Genomic DNA, 13,988 nt, shown 5'->3' with positions numbered 1-13,988 from the left:
TAATTAGAGAAGTCATTAATCCTTGCTCAGAAACTATTTATAGGAAGACAGAGAAACAGTCCCCTGCACGTCGGGCTAGGGTGGGTATGGAAATGACTCCTCGTGCCATATGTATTGTGGGGCCCAGAGCAGAGAAAACAATTTGCTTCTGGGAGGGAAGTTCCCTTCCCGGCCACATGCAGACTGATGCAGACTGTCTGCTCCCACCAAGCTGCCACCTCTGGATGAGAACACGGGGTCACTTGGGACATCTCCTGCAGAGACCCCAAACCTTCCCCAGCAGCAAAAAGGGGAGCACTGAGGGACTGACGGTGTCGAACAGCGCGCAGGAGCCTGCAAAGCCGGTGCGGAGGGGTCCGGGCAGCTGGGGGTGGGTGCTGGGAGCCGGGGTGGTGGTGCTGGGGTCAGGTGAGGTGGCGGCGCTCTGAGAAACGCTCCTGTTGTCGAGTTAAACACTTCACTGGATTTTGCCTAGTGAGGCACAAATTGCATGTCTGCGTGCTGGCAGCCAGGGTGACCACAGGGGAAATGTGTTTCTGGCTGGGCTCGCTGCGTCTTCCAGGCTTTGCTGTGAGGATTTCTCAGAAGAAAGCGTAACGTTATTTTAGCCGCTGAGATCGGTGCGCCGAGCCTTGCGGTCGCCATGGGCAGACGGGGCCCCTTGCAGGGCGCTGGGGGGCAGCCGGCTCCGCTCTGCCCGCTCCAGGGTTCGGCTGCCGGGGGTGGCACAGAACCTGTCGAAAACCCAGCGACCGCTGTTTTGTAATTGCTGGAGGTCCCCTGTGCTGGCTCTGGCTGACAGAAGCAGCGCTGTGCCCGTGGTTTGCCTGGATGATAAAAGGTGACCTCGGAAATTGCATTTCCAAACATCTTCCTCTATGTGTGAAGGATGGCATCGTTCCCAGTGTTTCAGGCTGAGACTGCTTGGGGCTCTTTGTTTAAGCTCCCTGGGTGCTGCAATTCTTATGCAAAGAGCTAAAGATGCTCTGCCAGAGTCTGAGATCCTGGAAGGCAGCAACAGTTCAGCCTTTTGTTATCCCCAGGATTAAAAACTGCAGTTGAGGATGAGCGAAGGAAATCAAAGTAACCCATCTAGGGCCATCCCGCAGGCATGTTGAACAGCGCGGAGGAGCCGGGGTTGGCCACCGGTTCAGGCTGCTTCAAACGGCGCGAGCTGGCAGAGGGGCCCAAATCCTCAGTGAAGAGGCACGTAGTACTTCAAACATCCTGAGCAACTTCGTGTTGCAAGAAACCTGCTGCTGCCTGCTCTGCTTTCACTGCTGAATGCCGGGGAAGGAGAAGTGTGAAGGGCGCCGTGCCTCAGAAGGGGATCCGCGCGGTTCCCGTCTGCAGGCGCTGCCGGCGCAGGGTTTGCTGCAGCTGCTGGGTGGGCTCCTCGCTGCACCCCAGGAGCCACGCCCGGCTCCCCGAGCTCCCTGGCGTTCATGCCAATTAACTGCTGACCAGATAACTGCTTCGTATTTAATTGGTGGTTGAAAAATATTTTGCTAAACTGCCCTGTGGGATGATAGTTACTGTACTGATGTGCTCGATGTGGACAGTGCTCAGCTCAGCCTTTGGGAGGAACCGGGCTGGCGGAAGAGGCAAATTAATCAATGTGACTGCCCACCAGGGTCAAATTAGAGAGAAATGGATTTTTTTCTCTTTGGAAGGGGAAAGATGTAGTGTTCCCATAAAAACACAGGGAATCTGAAATATTTCATAGCTGTAATGTGTGTGAGGAAGGGTAAGCTCCCTCTGGGTGAGGAGGCTGGATGGGAAATCCAATTATTCACGGCTGCAGGGCTACGACATCTCCCTGCAAGCGAAGGGGAAGGTCTGCGCCTCCCTCTGGGGCGGAGAGGAGCCGATGCCCTTTGAGGTCGGAGCTCCTCGCAGGGCTGTCTGTCGCAGGCACCCTCTGGCCCCGAGGACGTGGTGGTGACGTATGGGAGCCCAGAGCCTCCCAGACCGTGCCCACCGCCGGACCGGGCTGACCTGGCCGGACCGGGCGGCCCCGAGGGGCAAACGCTGCGTGAGCAGCCGAGGGACGGCAGCCTGCGCAGGATCGGGCCCGCAGCTGCTGAGCGCTGTCCCCGAGCAGGTGGCACAGGAGCCTCTGGGAACCGGCGCGAGGTGTCAGTCAGACCGTTTCCTTCCCAGCTCAGCGGCTCAGTGAGCTCTCTCCGTCTCCCAGAGGTGCCGTACGAGGCAGCACAGCCCGTCCAGAGCCTTTCAGGGAGGAAACGGCTCTGGTTTGTGCTCTGCTTTGCTCCATGGCTGCAGTAACCTCTCCTCCTTTAGAGAATAAGATGCTGAAGAGTTGTTGAAAATGATCAAACCCTTCAGCTTCACTACTGTGATTAATCAGTCACAGCTGCTGCTTTACACCTCCTTGTTTTGATGTGTTTCAGGTTGTTCCAAAGTAAGCACAGCTCAGGACCAGTAAACACATTCCTGAGCCCTTGCAGAGTGCTGGGATGAAGCAAAAGCTGCATTTCCCACTCCTGTGCTTTGTTCAAAGCCAAGACTGCCCAGCTCTATTGGGAAGAGCAATGGGGCAGCCTTTTTCTTTGGTGCAAAGGAGGGCAGTAACAAATTACTCCTCACGATTATTTTCTGCAAAAGCGAGTTCTGATAGGAGGTGTTTTGTTGGGGGAGCCTGTCCAGTTCCCTCTGGCATCTGCTCTCCTCTGGCCGTGGCTTTGAGAAAAAGCTGTTCTGCCCTCCATCCCTGCGTGGGTCTTGCCTCCTACTGTCCCTTGGTGCTGCGTGTGGTGGGTGCTCGCTCCATAAATCCAGGGTATTAAAATAAATGCGTCATCTGCAAAAGTAGAAAATACGTTCCCCCTGGAGCCTGTGAGAGCTTCCACAGCCTCCGCCCTGGAAACCAGATTTGCACATCCTTGTGCTTTCACAGTGGGGAAAAGCCCGCTCGGGCGCCCAGGTTCGCGCTGTGTGCCCAGGGCCCGGCTCGGGCCGCGGAGCCGCTGCCGCTGGGGGCGGAGGGGGCAGCGCGGCCGGTGCGGCCCTGCGGAGCGCGGCGGAGCCAATGATGCTGCCAGGGGAGGAGCCGGAGCGCCAGCCCAGCACCTCCCAGCATCGCCCGGCGCCTCCCGGCACACTCTGCCGGGGCTGCCGGAGGAGCCGGGCGGGGAGCGGAGCCCCGCGCTCGCCGCTGCGGTGGGCGCCGTCCCGCAGCGTCGCTGGAGCCGCCGCCGGCACGAAGGTACCGACCGGCCCCGCCGGCGCCGCGCTGGGTGCTCGGAGCTGTTGATTCGAGTTGGCGGAAAGTTTACGGGGAAATCCGGGTTGTTCAGTCCCGGTGCGGTGCGGGCGGTGGGAGGGGGGCTGTTCCGCTCGCCGATCCGCCGCCGGATGCAGGTCCGGCGGTGCCAGCACCGCTGCGGGGGGACCCTGCGGGCGCTCCGGCGCGGGGGGCTGTGCCTGCGCCGGTGTGACCCCCCCCGGGCCGCGGTGACCAGCGTGCGCTGTGCCCCTGCCCCCGCCCCGCTGGGACGGTTCCCGGCGGAGCCTTTGCTGAGCGCGGCCCCCCCGGAGCCGGGGCCGCGGGCGGGCGGGGCGGCCGGTCCGAGCCCCCCCGCGGGCAGCGCCGGCGCCGGGCGGGCGGGGGGATCGCGGGGCGCTCCTGGAGGGACGCTGCGCCTGCGCCCCCACAGCCCAGCGTGGGAAAGGGAGCTCCCCGGGCCGCGGGGTGCGAGCACGGGTGTCTGCGGATGCGGAAAACAAGGGGGTTCTCTCTGCTGTTTGGGAAGTTTGGAGAACTTCCCAAGTCAGCACCGCTTGGAGAGCTAAAGCACGTTTCCAGGGAGGCGGCCAAGCACAGGGGCTGGGGCTGGGGCTGGGGCCCCTGGGGGCTGCCCTGGCCCCACTCCCTGCAGCGCCCGCGGGAAGGTGGCTGCCGGCCTGTGCGGCTGGCAAAGGGGGTCGGCCTGCGTGTCTCCGTGGGGCTGGCGACCCCACGTGTTGCACTGGAGCCGTCCATAGGCCTGAGAGCCTAAGGAAAAGCTGTCCCTGCTGCAGCACGAGCAAGGTGACGGCTTTTTTGGGCTGCGTGAGAGATCTCTAGTGACTGACCCTTGAACCACCTCAATTGCCAGTGATCTGTATCCATTGATTAGTGATACCAGATCTGGGCAGTGCCCCGTCAGTTCCTGGTGTAAAACATGCTCCGACCGCTGCCCTTTGGGCAGCACATGCTCCTGTTGCCCTCCTCTGCTGTTGAAGTGACCTTAGCCTGCAGTGCTGGGTGAAGAACAAGGTTTGCAAAGCCTTGAAGAGACAGTTAAAAATCACCAGTTTGCATTTTCTGCATGAGATTGTGCTGCTGGTTCTCGTGTGAGCACGTGCAACGTCCATCTGCACAACACAAAGCACTGACTGTGGAGTGTAAGAGGGGAGCCCGGGGGAGCAGGGGCTGCGGCTGGAGGGGCGGCACGGAGAGGGGACACCGAGCACAAGGACTTTGGCTTTGGAACTCTCGGCGTTCCACAGGACGGGACAGTGACCTGGAGCGTCTCTTGCCACTTCTCCTTGCCCTGTGCTGCGGGCTGGGGAATGGCTGGGTCTTGATAAACGATTTTGTAAGAGGTATTTTGATAAAGGTTGCTAGACAGTGACTCATCTACTGTAGGAAGGGACAGGAGGGAGGGGCAGCACAGGAGCTTTCTAGAGTAAAAACGTGTCTTTCGCCCCGATTTTATCAGAAACAGGAGGGCAGGAACCTGTTATTACTCCCAGAGCAGCGTAGACCTGTTGGTTACAAACCTCCTAATCCCAGGGCCCCTGTACCTGCTCTGGCACCTCCTGCATCGCTTCCCTGGAGAGGATCCTGCCCTTTGGCCACATCCTGGGGGGGAGACTGTTCCAAAATTTGGATCGATTTCCACCCCTCCAATTGATTTTATCTGATCATTCTTAATCACTTCTGGGTCACTCCAGATAACTGACCCTTGTCTGTATGGAGCAGCGTGCGTGGCGTTTCTGTGCGTACCCGTCTGACTTGGGCGTGCATGTTTCAGAAGTCACTTCCCCTGGCTCTGTGTTGCGGGCTCTTAACTCTGCTCTGCACGCAGCCTTCCTCCCTCGGCTCCTCTGCCTCGCTCTGCCCTCCCTGTGCTGAGCGCCCAGAGCGGGTGGAGTGCTGCTGCGTTTCCACCTCCGCTCAGCTGTTCACAGTGGTGCTGACCAGCCCTTCTTGGAAGGGTGCTGTCCGTGGATGGAGCTGTTCTGAGGTCTGCCTGTATCTGGGGTATTTGCTGTGTCCAGTTTGCAAAGGAATTGGTTCAGCCCGTTGATCCTTGCTGACTTAGCACCTTAGTCCCAGCGAGCAGCCCGGATTTCTCTCTCTGGGGGATTTATGGCACCGCAGCGCCTACTCCCCCTGCCAGAGGTTTACCCGGGAATCAGACCCTTTCGCATTGCGAGTGTTCTCCATGGTCAGGAGCACTCGCAGGAGCCCCTGGGGTCGCTGCGGGGTCTGAGGGGGCCGGCAAGGCTCCTGGGGCTGGTCCTGGCTGATCTTGCGCCGGGTGGCACCGGCACTGCCGGGTCTGGGTGTCTCACTTTATCTGGGTTAGGTTCCCGAGGAAAGAGGTGTGACTTGAGATGCAGAACTGGTTTGAGAGATCAGAACTGGGCCAGTTTCTAGGCCAAAATGGGGCTGCTGCTGTTCCCAAGGGTGGATTTGGGTACAGAACCAGTTGAAGGTCAAGGCTCCCACCTCCCTCCATTGCTTAGGTGCCTTCATCCCCTGGCGGCTGCTGGGCAGGTAGCAGGACGTGTGGAAGCCTTATTATTCCTTACAGAGTGTGAAAACCAGCCCTTGCTGAGGAGCAGGGAGTTGTGCAGCGCAGACGGGGCTGCCCCAGGACAGCAGCAGCTTCGGGAACCGAGGGGAAGGCTTTTGCCGCACTGTGCCGTCTTCCCTGCAGAGCCTTTACTGTGCTTGCATCCGCTGAAGGAAGGTTTAGCAGAACCAGGCTTTGCTGTATTGGTTGTGCAGCTCTGACCTTCAGGCAGCTTGTGGATGAGACTGGAGAGGCTCTGGCTTACTGGGATGGTGCAGCTTTGCCCCTTGGTTTCAGTTCTGTGGTTTCTCGGGCGCTTTGGCGCCACGCTCAATATCCACCGCCCTGCGGGAGCGACATCCCGGTCTCTCCTTTCAGACTTGCTGGGTGTTGCAGAGGTGAACCTGGGCATTGCGCAGGTCAAGGGCGCCCGTGTCACCGTGGGCTGCCAGAGCTCCTCCCGCAGACACCGGTGGCCGGAGGGCATCCTGCTCCCTTCCGCAGCAGCTGCAGCAACGTGCTCCAGCGGGCGCTGATCTGCAGGCGTGTACGGGGTGAGTTTAAAAAGTCGCAGACCTGCAGAAGTCAAGAGGAATTAAATGCACATCTTTCCGGGCTGTGGCTTTTGTGGGAGCCGTGTGCAGAACAGCGGTGCTTGCCGGGTCGCTCGTGCTCCGCCGTCTGCTCGCGCTGCTCAGCCGGCGCAGGAGCACTTGGGTCTCTGCGTGTCTGGTCCCCGTGCGCAGACGCGGGCCGCGGTTCCTGCGCCGCCCGCCTCGCGCCCGTTCTGCCCGCAGCCCGGAGGTGTGGACGCGTCTCCCTGCCACCTCCTCCTGCTCCGCGGGGCCGGGAGGTGGCGTCTGTGGGGGCTGGGGGAGCCATCCCTTTGCTTTTCATTTATTAATTGGAAAGAAATAAAGTTGCAGAGAGATCAGATTTTGAGAAAGACCCAGAGTTCCCAAATGCTCCCGGAGGATAGATCCCTAATTACTCTCTAATTGCATTAGAATTTAATTTGTTGTTGTTTTTACTGTAATGTTCCCGTTTTTCTCGACAGTTTGCTTTGTTCCATTAACTAGAAGTGGCTGGAGATGAGTATTCTCAATATTCAAACTTGCCTGCTGTGCGGTGCCTGACAGCTTTCAGGGCTGGCAGGCGCTGGCAGGGGCCGCGGCGGCGCGGCCCGCGCTGCTGTCCCCCCGCGCGGCCTCCCGGCGTGCAGCGCCCGCGCCAGCGCTTCGCCGTGCAGCGGCGCTCAGCCCGGGGTGTGCGCGAGGCTTCGCAGGTCGGGGGGCACCGAGTCACGGGTCTGTTTGCTGCAGGTGAGCGGGGCCCCCCAGGCTGTGACGTTGCGGGTGGTCCCTGGCCGCGCTGCCCCTGCCCAGGGGGGACGGGGATGCGGCAGGAGCGCGGTGCCGGGTGCGAGGGGCTCGCTGCGGAGGGGGCGTCGCTGTCAGAGGGGCGCGGTGGGCGCGGGGCTGTGCACGGCGGCTGTGACGGGGAACCCCACGTCCACCCCGGGGTGCGCTCGGCCCCAGCCCCGTCGCCCCTCGGCATCTCTGCGGTGAGGAGGCGGCTGGAGGGCGGGCGGTGGCCGCTGTCCCCTCCCGGGACGCCGCGGCAGCCGAGCTCAGCCCGGCGCGGCTCACGGGCAGCAGCGCTTCAAAGGGCTCGTTTAATCCATTTCTCCGGAGCGCGGAGGGGGAGCAGGTCTGGAAATGCAACCGGGAAGCTTCAAAAAGGGCTTTCAAGAGCTTCATTTGGAAAGCCATAGGGGAGAAGAATATTGCTCCTCTTAATGCCAAAGCAGAAATAGATTTAGTTTGTCTTGTTAAAGGGGAAATGGGGTAGAAGATGTAGTTAAGCTTGGACCTACTTCTTGCTGATACATGTTTGTTGGAAAAACAAATCTTTAAGGTGTGGGAATACATATAAACCCTTTCAGTGTTATCAGCCTCTGTGCTTGAGGCCCTAGAGGTGTCACCTGCTCACCGCTTTGATCTACTTGCCTATGTATGGCATCCATATTACTTGTGTATGCATCCCACAGGGTACCTGCCCTGACCGCCCAGGCTGTGATGCAGCTGCACACATGGCTCTCAAAAAGCAGTGCCAGTGCGAGGAGATGCAGGGAACTGCACTGTGAGCTTAAATCTGCTCCTAAATTTGATCCAGCTGCTTAAAAACAGTGGGTGGACTTGGTGGCAAAGTGAGACATTGGTATTTAAAGCTGTCTCGAAGGATGCAGCCGCAGCCGTGACACCCAGCACCAGCTGCGGATATGAGGCGCACACAGGGTTCAAAATGACATAGAGAAAATGGGAAAAGCTCCGAGCGCTGGATCTGCAGCACCCAGAGTGGCTTGTCAGAAACCCCAGGAGCAGGATGGAACTGAACACCCGCTGCTTCGGAAGCGTAAATTAATCAGTTAAACCCCCTGTTGTATGAGATGCTGTGCAAGCTCTTCTATTATTTGAAATATAATAAGCACATGTGAGCTGATGGTATTAGCGAGAGAGGCAGAAACCTGAGTGCCCTCTGTGCGCGGTGAAGGTGCTGGGGCCGGCGCGGCTCCGGTCGGGTCTGGCAGCGCCGGAGCCACCGCCCGGCACGGCCTGGGCAGCCGGGCCCCTGTGTGGTGACGCTGGACGCACGGGGTGCTGGCGAGCGGCACCTGTGTGCCCGGACCCCGGGCGCCCCGTGTGCTCTCCGGCCGTGACCGTGCTGCGCGGGACGCCGGTGCCTCGCACGTCCACGCTGGCTCCTCGGTGAGCTCACCGAGCCGCGGCCTCAGTGACGGCACGTGGCAGAGACACAGAGCTTGGCTTGGCTTAAAGTGAAAACTAATTAGTCCCTTTTGTGTTTTCCACCTACAGTGTCACTGGTGAAAGTGTCAAGATGATAACTGTGGATCCAACTGCTTATTTGAAAATATTGAGCCATTATACAAGTTTATGGCAATATTATTCCTGCCACCAGAGATGCTTCCCGGTACTACTAATTGTAGCAATAATTAATCCATCTAATTTTCAAGCATGCGGCTGTGGTTCGCAGGAGCCTGGCAGGGACGGGAACCACGCAGAGTGGGGACCTGTCGTTTCCTCCCTGTAAGGGTCAGACTCTGGCTGTGGCTCCCGCGCCGTGTGAACGGGCGCCGCTGCGGCCCCGGTGCTCCGCGGCGCCGCCCTCGCACGGGCCCGATCCCGGGGCTCCTCAGGAGTTCCGGGCTCTTTCTGCAGGGTGGGCTGTCTGGGCTTTCTCACGTCTCCAGGGCCTGTTCTGGTTTCGGAGCCGGCTCTGGTGCTGTTTGTGCCGAGGGGCCGTGGGGCTGTTTCAGGTCACCTCTGCCGGCTGACACAGGTCGTGGTGAACCCCCTCCCGCCAGGGGGGGCTGAAGGGAGCGGGCGCCCCTCTCCTGCCAGGGAGGGCTGAGGGGAGCGGGGCGCCCCCCTCCCTCCAAGGAGGGCTCCGGGCAGCGCTGCTCAGCCGCCCCGCAGCCCCGGCGCCCGTCGGCCCTCCTGGGTGGCACTGGGGCCGTGCCGAGCGGGGAGGGGAGCTCAGCCGCGCGGACACCCAGCGCCATGTCTGCTCTGCTGCCCCCGTTAACCTCTGCCGGGCAGGGAGCCGTTGGCGCCGGCAGCAGGCGGGCGGTGGCGTTGGACTGATTTGGGGTTCGCGTTGCTGAGGCTGAAGCTGGTTCTGGTATAGGTGCTTTAGCTTGGCTGGCTGGACCCGAGTGCAGGCTGCGATCAAAGAATCCAAATAATCCCCCTCAGTGATGGACAGATTTGTTCTCTGAAGGCTTCTTCTAAGCTCGTTGCCACCTTACATGGCTTTGCCTCTTGGGTTTCTGAGCTGAGGCTGATGGGGAATGACAGGCTCTGATTATGCAAAGAACCAGAGGCTACGAGCTGCAGGCGCGGGACTCGGCTTGACTCGCTTCCCACTGCTTTGTACGTTATTAGGGAGCCACAGGAAAAAGTAGGTCCTGCTTATCCAAAAATAAATGTGGTGTCCTGATTGTAATTGCAGAGAGGCTGCACGTGAGCCGGTCCCGGCTTCTCCCCCGTGCCGGCTCCTGCCGCAGCGCAGCCCCGGCACCGGCCGCGGGGAGACCGGCCAGGGCGGCAGCGACCCCGTCTCTCGGGGTGCCAGCAGCCCGGCAGCGCGGACCGCACTCCGGGGAGCCTATTTATGCCTCTTTTGCTGAGAAACCGCCGTTTCCATAGCAACCGTGAGCATCACATGGTAACCCTGGCTCTGCAGCGTGCCAGCCCGCCAGGCGCCTCGCTGCACCCGCGCTGCCGGCCCCACGACGCCCCGGTGCCGCAGGGGACACGGGGGACACGGGGCTGTGGGTCCCCAGAGAGGCTGGCGCAGCGTGGTGCTCGTGGCCGGGGACACCGCGGGAGCTGCCGGAGCTCCCCGCTGCCATCTGGGTGCAGCCAGCCCGCCGCGCGGAGCACAGCCTGCGCTGCAATGTGGGGTCTGTTTTAACCCCTTTTTCGGGGTGTTTCTGGGCTGTCCCGGCTGCGAAGGGGCTGAGTTGTGCTGCCCGACTGAGCCGAAGCCCCGTCCTTGAGGTGTGCGGGACGCAGAGGTAGTGCCCTGAGGCACGAAATGCGATTGCTCTTCTTTCAGTTCCTACAAACTTTATTAAAGCAGTCACAATATATCAATCTCCCTTTCAAAATGCATTTTTATTCAAGTCAGCACAGTTTGCAATTAAATCCTGCCACCTGATGTATTGTGAATAATTAGAACAATTCGTGTGCCTGAGAGCAGCGTGTGTAGGGAGGGATGGTGCCACTCTGAGTTGCAGCGCAGCTCCTGTTGGATTGGCAGCGTCGTTCCTCCGTCACCGCGGCAGCGTGTGCCCAGCAGGGCTCGCTCTCTGCTGCACTCACGGGTCTCTCCTTTGCTCTCTGAACCCACATCCCTGCGCTTTCCTTGGCGTGTCCTTTGTTCCGCCTCAGACAGGCTGCAGGTCAGAAGGCACCGCTGGGTTTTCCTGCGCCGTGCTGTGCCGCGGGGGCGCAGAGCATCGCGCACCCCCAGCCCCGGCTTTGCTGCTTTTCTGCCTGGAACACATCACCCGCACCTCGTGGCTTCCAAATGGACAGGGGCCGCTGCTTTTCCTGACGCGTTCATGAGTGTGTTTTCTTGCCTGGCTCTGCTGTTTGTAAGTGGTGCCGGGTGAGGAGGTGGGACACGTGCAGCTCCCCTGCTCTGTCACTGGGTGTCCTGTTCCCAGGCCCGGCAGCGCTATGGAGCGGGTCCCAGCAGAGGGTCCGGCTGCCTGCGCCGGGGAAGCCGCGCGAGTGGGGCGCTGGGGACGCGCGGGCTGGGGCTCGTCTGTGCTGAGGCCGCGTCTCCGTGTTGCTCTCTGCAGCCTCTCCTCTGTGTTTTGACACATGCAGCAGACACGTGCGGGCTTTTCCTGCTCCCCAGCTCATGCCACACACAATCTTGTTCTGATTTTCAAGGCTCCGATAAAGCGTGTCAAAATGCATCAAAGGCTGAATGCAGAAGTGAAGCAAATTGACTCTGGAGAGGATTTCAGGAATGGAGGGAGTAGGGAGATGGCAGATAAACCCCAGACAAACAGGAATTGCAGGGAAGGTGAAGTCTGACAGTGCCGGCAGATGTTCAGCACAGCTGGAGGGTCATGGAGCATCTTTGGTTTGGCAGGAGAACAGGAAAAATTGAAAATAGCCCGCACGCCTTCTGAGGATGTGGCTTGTGCTGAGACCTTGTGTGCAGGGACCCCAGCAGCACCACCTCGGGGACGCAGGGTCGTCCGGGCCCCGTCACGCCGGCGCCGGCGCCGTCCCTCGCGCTGGTGGCGCTGGGAAACAAGGCGCTTCCAACGGCAGCGTCTGCGTGTCCTCAGGCGCCTCGTCGGAGCAGGGATGGGGCTGCTGCAGGCACATTCATTATTAGTAAAGACTTCTTTCTTTTTATTGCAAGACAAATTAAACAGGAGAAGAAAACAGGAAATGTTATGTGAGATGTTAATCCGTGGGAGACTGACAGTAGCAAAAGCCACAAATAATTCGTGACATGAAAATCAGGACATCTAATTTTTGGCTTGTTGTTTGCATTTGGCATTCGTGCACATGCTCAGTCGCCACTTCTCTAGTGCTCCAATACGGAGGTTTCGGGAGCTGTTAATTCTGGTGAAGGTGATTAAGGCACTTCAGAGTAAATTGGATAAGGGACCACTTTTTTTTCCTTTCCTCTTGACGGGAAGAAAGCGAGTTGCTGAATTTCAGGGCTTTGTCCTATAGCGTCCCTGTCCTCGATCGCACCGCAGGACAACCGGAGCCGTGAGGAGACGCTGGAGCAGCCGCAGGCGCGGGGCGGAGGGAGCAGAGGGAGCAGAGGGTGCAGTCGCGCCCGCCAGCACCGGCCTGACCCCCGGGCTGGGCTGCAAACGCGCTTGTCCCGTCTCCGTTCTGACAACCCCCGCCGCTCCGCTTCTGAGGAGCGGGATGAGCGCTGAGGATCCGCCTCAGGCCCCTCAGTCCCAGGAGCTGTTGGGCACGTGTAGGCAGGAGAGTCAGAGTGGAATTGAGTGATTAGAAATACATAAATATTAATTGCTTATGAACTCCCTTTATGACACTTACAGGCGGAAGAAGTTAATAAATCACTGCTAGGACTGACCCACAAAATAGTAATGCAGAGTGTATCTGAGACAAAAGAGGGGGGAAAATGAGCTTTTCTGGAGCAGGAGAAAGCGCTGTTTTTAGGTCAGGTACCCGCACAACGAAGCTGTTCTCTGTTCCAGGGCTGCGTGTCTGGGGTCAGCCCCGCGCGGCAGAGCGGCGGGGACGCGCGGTGCCACCGGCGCCGGCTCGGAGCGGCGGCCGTGCCAGGGCCAGCGCTGGCCGGGAGCCGCCATCGGCCGTGGCCACGAGCCGCGGGGTGAGGAGCTGCTGCTCATCAGAGCTCCGTTCCGTGGCCGCGAGGGGTGGACCCGGCTCCCGCGGGGGCGTCGCGCTGGGGATGCTCGTGCGGCCCCTGAGCTGTGCTCCTGATGCTCGTTTGGGGTCTGCCCTCCCGCAGACGTGGGTCAGGCAGCCTGAGGGCCGTACGGGGTCACGCTGTGCTCCTGATGCTCGTTTGGGGTCTGCCCTCCCACAGACGTGGGTCAGGCAGCCTGAGAGCCGTACGGGGTCACGCTGTGCTCCTGATGCTCGTGTGGGGTCTGCCCTCCCGCAGACGTGGGTCAGGCAGCCTGAGGGCCGTACGGGGTCACGCTGTGCTCCTGATGCTCGTGTGGGGTCTGCCCTCCCGCAGACGTGGGTCAGGCAGCCTGAGGGCCGTACGGGGTCACGCTGCACAGCACTCGTGTTGTCAGCATCACAACCGTGTGCACCTGTTGCGACGCATTACAGCCTTGTGTAGTGACAATGGCCAATAAAACCTAATGGGCAATATTGAGGCTAGAAATCCTATGGCTGTGCAAAGTTACTGCCTGGAGAAGACACTGAATGCTGTTCCTGGAAAAGGCTGTTTAGCCCCTGCTGCTGTAAAGGGGGGACAGCAACCCCATTCGTGTGCACACACGTCAGAGGGAGAAGAGACTTGGGATCTGTTATCAGAGCATGAAGGGCTAAGCTAACACTGAGCAGCTTTTGATTTACTCTGATTTTTGCAGTGAGAGTTTGTACTGCGAGCATGGCAAACTGCATGCAAATGAAGGAGATATTACCTGCCTCTGTCTTGGTTGCTGAGTTGAGGTTTAATCAGATTCTTTAGTTTGCTATGTTTCAGCCTGGTTTATTTAAGCAAGATTTCCTTCCTCCACTTTATTTTGCCTTTGATGCAATTTTGCAACACTTCTTGTACTCCTAAAATCGTCTTTTGGTGCCTTTGAAAGTTTCTCAATGCAGCATTTCTCTAGACAGAGGAAAGGGAGATTAAACCTGGGCAGATAGCGAGCGAAAACAAGCGAATGTCTTTGCGGAATCAGAGAGCAAGGGCGCCAGCAACGGGGCTCCGAGCGCCGTGTCCTTTGTCTCGCGGACTGCAAAGAATAAACCTCTTCCTGGAGCTGGGACAAGTGGATCTCTCCAGACCGGGAGGTTGTGGATTAATGGGCGTTCTCCTGGCACTAGTCAGAAGGCACTGGCTCCATCGTCCCTCTTGAAGGGCACTTTCTGTTTGTTT

At 59.4% G+C, this 13,988-nt stretch overlaps 1 protein-coding gene across 10 annotated transcripts in view; it reads left to right on the top strand.

Moving 5' to 3' along the window:
* ZMAT4 (zinc finger matrin-type 4) overlaps window positions 1-13,988 on the top strand; it is an 89,276-nt gene that overhangs the window by 433 nt on the left and 74,855 nt on the right. For 9 of the 10 annotated variants that reach the window (XR_014186021.1, XR_014186022.1, XR_014186023.1 and 6 more), the window contains exon 1: window positions 3,136-3,229. The exons of the other annotated variant lie outside the window; for it this stretch is intronic. The gene's annotated coding sequence lies outside the window, so the exon portion shown is untranslated. Of the gene's footprint in view, window positions 1-3,135; window positions 3,230-13,988 lie in introns of those variants that run through there. 10 annotated transcript variants of the gene reach the window in all.

This window comes from Streptopelia decaocto (genome assembly GCF_964273445.1).
Source record: "Streptopelia decaocto genome assembly, chromosome: 25".
Lineage (NCBI taxonomy): Eukaryota > Metazoa > Chordata > Aves > Columbiformes > Columbidae > Streptopelia > Streptopelia decaocto.
Note: the sequence above shows the minus strand (reverse complement) of the source record. Positions and strands in the feature narration are given on the sequence as shown.